This window comes from Dermochelys coriacea, chromosome 27 (genome assembly GCF_009764565.3).
Source record: "Dermochelys coriacea isolate rDerCor1 chromosome 27, rDerCor1.pri.v4, whole genome shotgun sequence".
NCBI lineage: Eukaryota > Metazoa > Chordata > Testudines > Dermochelyidae > Dermochelys > Dermochelys coriacea.
Genome location: NC_050094.1, coordinates 9778535 through 9784237, shown reverse-complemented (window position 1 = coordinate 9784237; position 5703 = coordinate 9778535).

Here is a 5703-nt window from a genome sequence, read left to right as displayed (position 1 = left end):
CCATACCCGAACCCCCCGCCCACAGCCCGCACCCCTCCCATACCCGAACCCCCCCCCAGAGCCCGCACCCAAACTTCCTCCCAGAGCCCGCACCCCTCCCATACCCGAACCCCCCGCCCAGAGCCCGCACCCAAACTTCCTCCCATACCCGAACCCCCCGCCCAGAGCCCGCACCCAAACTTCCTCCCAGAGCCCGCACCCCTCCCATACCCGAACCCCCCGCCCACAGCCCGCACCCAAACTTCCTCCCATACCCGAACCCCCCCCCAGAGCCCGCACCCAAACTTCCTCCCAGAGCCTGCACCCGAACCCTTGACCCAGGCCAGAGCCTGCACCCAAACTTCCTCCCAGAGTCTGCACCCGAACCCTTGACCCAGGCCAGAGCCTGCACCCAAACTTCCTCCCAGAGCCCACACCCCTCCCATACCCGAACCCCCCGCCCAGAGCCCGCACCCCTCCCATACCCGAACCCCCCCCCAGAGCCCGCACCCAAACTTCCTCCCAGAGCCTGCACCCGAACCCTTGACCCAGGCCAGAGCTTGCACCCAAACTTCCTCCCAGAGTCTGCACCCGAACCCTTGACCCAGGCCAGAGCCTGCACCCAAACTTCCTCCCAGAGCCCGCACCCCTCCCATACCCGAACCCCCCGCCCAGAGCCCGCACCCCTCCCATACCCGAACCCCCCCCCAGAGCCCGCACCCAAACTTCCTCCCAGAGCCCGCACCCCTCCCATACCCGAACCCCCCCCCAGAGCCCGCACCCAAACTTCCTCCCAGAGCCCGCACCCCTCCCATACCCGAACCCCCCGCCCACAGCCCGCACCCCTCCCATACCCGAACCCCCCCCCAGAGCCCGCACCCAAACTTCCTCCCAGAGCCCGCACCCCTCCCATACCCGAACCCCCCGCCCACAGCCCGCACCCCTCCCATACCCGAACCCCTCCCCAGAGCCCGCACCCAAACTTCCTCCCAGAGCCCGCACCCCTCCCATACCCGAAACCCCCGCCCACAGCCCGCACCCCTCCCATACCCGAACCCCCCCCCAGAGCCCGCACCCAAACTTCCTCCCAGAGCCCGCACCCCTCCCATACCCGAACCCCCCGCCCCCAGCCCGCACCCCTCCCATACCCGAACCCCCCCCCAGAGCCCGCACCCAAACTTCCTCCCAGAGCCCGCACCCCTCCCATACCCGAACCCCCCCCCAGAGCCCGCACCCAAACTTCCTCCCAGAGCCCACACCCCTCCCATACCCGAACCCCCCGCCCACAGCCCGCACCCCTCCCATACCCAAACCCCCCCCAGAGCCCGCACCCAAACTTCCTCCCAGAGCCCGCACCCCTCCCATACCCGAACCCCCCCGCCCACAGCCCGCACCCCTCCCATACCCGAACCCCTCCCAGAGCCCGCACCCAAACTCCTCCCAGAGCCCGCACCCCTCCCATACCCGAACCCCCCCCCAGAGCCCGCACCCAAACTTCCTCCCAGAGCCCGCACCCCTCCCATACCCGAACCCCCCGCCCACAGCCCGCACCCCTCCCATACCCGAACCCCCCCCCCCAGAGCCCGCACCCAAACTTCCTCCCAGAGCCCGCACCCCTCCCATACCCGAACCCCCCGCCCACAGCCCGCACCCCTCCCATACCCGAACCCCCCCCCAGAGCCCGCACCCAAACTTCCTCCCAGAGCCCGCACCCCTCCCATACCCGAACCCCCCGCCCAGAGCCCGCACCCAAACTTCCTCCCATACCCGAACCCCCCCCCCAGAGCCCGCACCCAAACTTCCTCCCAGAGCCCGCACCCCTCCCATACCCGAACCCCCCCGCCCACAGCCCGCACCCAAACTTCCTCCCATACCCGAACCCCCCCCCAGAGCCCGCACCCAAACTTCCTCCCAGAGCCTGCACCCGAACCCTTGACCCAGGCCAGAGCCTGCACCCAAACTTCCTCCCAGAGTCTGCACCCGAACCCTTGACCCAGGCCAGAGCCTGCACCCAAACTTCCTCCCAGAGCCCACACCCCTCCCATACCCGAACCCCCCGCCCAGAGCCCGCACCCCCTCCCATACCCGAACCCCCCCCCAGAGCCCGCACCCAAACTTCCTCCCATACCCAAACCCCCCGCCCCACAGCCCGCACCCAAACTTCCTCCCATACCCGAACCCCCCCCCCAGAGCCCGCACCCAAACTTCCTCCCAGAGCCTGCACCCGAACCCTTGACCCAGGCCAGAGCCTGCACCCAAACTTCCTCCCAGAGTCTGCACCCGAACCCTTGACCCAGGCCAGAGCCTGCACCCAAACTTCCTCCCATACCCAAACCCCCCGCCCACAGCCCGCACCCAAACTTCCTCCCATACCCAACCCCCCCCCCAGAGCCCGCACCCAAACTTCCTCCCAGAGCCTGCACCCGAACCCTTGACCCAGGCCAGAGCCTGCACCCAAACTTCCTCCCAGAGTCTGCACCCGAACCCTTGACCCAGGCCAGAGCCCGCACCCAAACTTCCTCCCAGAGCCCGCACCCCTCCCATACCCGAACCCCCCGCCCACAGCCCGCACCCCTCCCATACCCGAACCCCCCCCCAGAGCCCGCACCCAAACTTCCTCCCAGAGCCTGCACCTAAACCCCTGACCCAGGCCAGAGCCCGCACCCAAACTTCCTCCCAGAGCCCGCACCCAAACTTCCTCCCAGAGTCCGCACCCCTCCCATACCCGTACCCCCAGCCCAGAGCCCGCACCCAAACTCCTTCCCAGAGCCCGCACCCGAACCCCTGACCCAGGCCAGAGCCCGCACCCAAACTTCCTCCCAGAGTCTGCACCCGAACCCTTGACCCAGGCCAGAGCCTGCACCCAAACTTCCTCCCAGAGTCTGCACCCGAACCCTTGACCCAGGCCAGAGCCTGCACCCAAACTTCCTCCCAGAGCCCACACCCCTCCCATACCCGAACCCCCCGCCCAGAGCCCGCACCCCTCCCATACCCGAACCCCCCCCCAGAGCCCGCACCCAAACTTCCTCCCATACCCAAACCCCCCGCCCACAGCCTGCACCCAAACTTCCTCCCATACCCGAACCCCCCCCCCAGAGCCCGCACCCAAACTTCCTCCCAGAGCCTGCACCCGAACCCTTGACCCAGGCCAGAGCCTGCACCCAAACTTCCTCCCAGAGTCTGCACCCGAACCCTTGACCCAGGCCAGAGCCTGCACCCAAACTTCCTCCCATACCCAAACCCCCCGCCCACAGCCCGCACCCAAACTTCCTCCCATACCCGAACCCCCCCCCCAGAGCCCGCACCCAAACTTCCTCCCAGAGCCTGCACCCGAACCCTTGACCCAGGCCAGAGCCTGCACCCAAACTTCCTCCCAGAGTCTGCACCCGAACCCTTGACCCAGGCCAGAGCCCGCACCCAAACTTCCTCCCAGAGCCCGCACCCCTCCCATACCCGAACCCCCCGCCCCAAGCCCGCACCCCTCCCATACCCGAACCCCCCCCCAGAGCCCGCACCCAAACTTCCTCCCAGAGCCTGCACCTAAACCCCTGACCCAGGCCAGAGCCCGCACCCAAACTTCCTCCCAGAGCCCGCACCCAAACTTCCTCCCAGAGTCCGCACCCCTCCCATACCCGTACCCCCAGCCCAGAGCCCGCACCCAAACTCCTTCCCAGAGCCCGCACCCGAACCCCTGACCCAGGCCAGAGCCCGCACCCAAACTTCCTCCCAGAGCCCACACCCAAACTTCCTCCCAGAGCCCGCACCCCTCCCAAACCCCCTGTCTCAGCCCAGAGCCTGCACCCAAACTTCCTCCCAGAGCCCGCACCTCTCCCCCCCGCACTCTTGCCCCTGCCCAGATACCGCACCCAAACTTCCTCCCAGAGCCCACGCCCCTCACCTCTTCTGCACCCGAACCTCCTGCCCCAGCCGAAAGCCCGCACCCAAACTTCCTCCCAGATCCTGCAACCCTCACCCCCCCTGCCCCGGCCCAGAGCCCGCACCCCTCCCAAACCCCCTTCCCCAGCCCAGAGCCCGCACCCAAACTTCCTCCCAGAGCCCGCACCGCTCCCGCACCCGAACCCCTTGCCCTAGCCCACAGCCTGCACTCTGCACTCAAACTTCCTCCCAGAACCCGACCCCCGCACCACCTCCTGCACCCCAACCCTCTGCTCCAGTCAAAGTACTTCACTTTATTTTCACTTACTTCCTATTACTTATAGTATAGGAGGAGGATGAAGGAAAAAAGAATGAAAAACGGGGGGAAGATAAGAGAATGTTCTTTTTCTTGGCTGTGTCCTAAGGTGGGCAGGGGGGGCAGCGAAAATGAAGCTGCACACAGGGCCCCGCTAACTCTAAATCCGCAACTGCCTCCATTCCCAACCCTGCCTGTTCTCTCGCGCTCCCCACTCTCCCCCCCCCCCTTGGTACCCCCCAGCCTGAGCTCAGGTACAGCTCCGCTCTTGGAGGGAGATATTGGAGTTCACTGGTGAGGCACTGTGGCCCAATTGGTAGTGTGCTGGCCTGGCACTTGGGAGACCTGGATTCTGGTCCTAACTTGGCCACTGACCTGCTGGGTGACCTTGAGCAAGTCACTGTCCTGCTTGGTGCCTCAGTTTCCCCTTCCCATTGACCAGTTGTGAATCTAACTCAGTGGGGTGGTACCCTATTTGGCCCTCTCACCTCCCTGCTCATACTCCCAGGGCCTGGTTTTTAGAGGTGTGTACACCATTGACTTGGACTGGAATGATGGATGTGCAGCGCTCTTAATAAGCAGGTTTTAAGTAACTTGCCTCTTTTAACCAGGAGTTTGTGATGGCCAGCTGACGCAGTGGCTTTGAAATACTGCAACTTCTTAAAGCACAGGTTCTTCAAATCCCAGCCCTTCATCCTTCGATTCGCTGCTAGGTCTGCTGCGTGCCACGGGCAACTGCCTTTCCGGAGTGTCATGTGTCCTTAGAATGAGAGATGCTAGCAAATTTTAAAATGCATCGTGTAGATTTCAGGATGATTTTTAAGGGCCGTTGATGTGTGGAGAAAAGTTGTGTTGCAAGAGAAAGGAAGCTATTTGTAAAGAGGCTGTAGCATTTGTTGCCATCCTGATGTTGCATACAAATGAAACATTGGAGTACTTCAGTAGCTCTCCTGGTATTTCAAACCAAGATTGCTCTGACTGATTACCGTGAAGGCTTCCTAGTCTGGGGTGAGATAACTGGTTCTCTTTCCTGGCACCTGGATTGATGATACTACCACCAGATGGCAGACTGGCCACAGGCGGAGATCTGACTGATTTTGTGACTCCTGTTGTCTGTCAGCTGCTGAAATAAATTTCTTAGTCTCTAGGGTGCCACAAGTACTCCTTTTCTTTTTGCGAATACAGATTAACACGGCTGCTACTCTGAAACCTGAAATAAGATTGAGTGAGACCACTGCCTGTCTTTTGTCTATGACCACCTTTTGAGAGGACTTCACCCTTCCTCTCTCCACTTGTTTGCAGGTGGTTCTGGGGAGTGTGTCTGAATTGCAGTGTCAGAGTCAGTGTTGCTTCATCCTGTGAGTTCAAAAATGGGGGCAAAATGCAGACTGAGGAATGAAGATTTGCCCCCAAATGGGTCTGAAACCAGGGAATTAGCTGATTTGGGAATATGGCAGGCAGAAAAACTGAAAACACTAAATTACCTGATGGAGACACTTATCCTTTGCTCTTATTAGGATGTTGATTTCCAT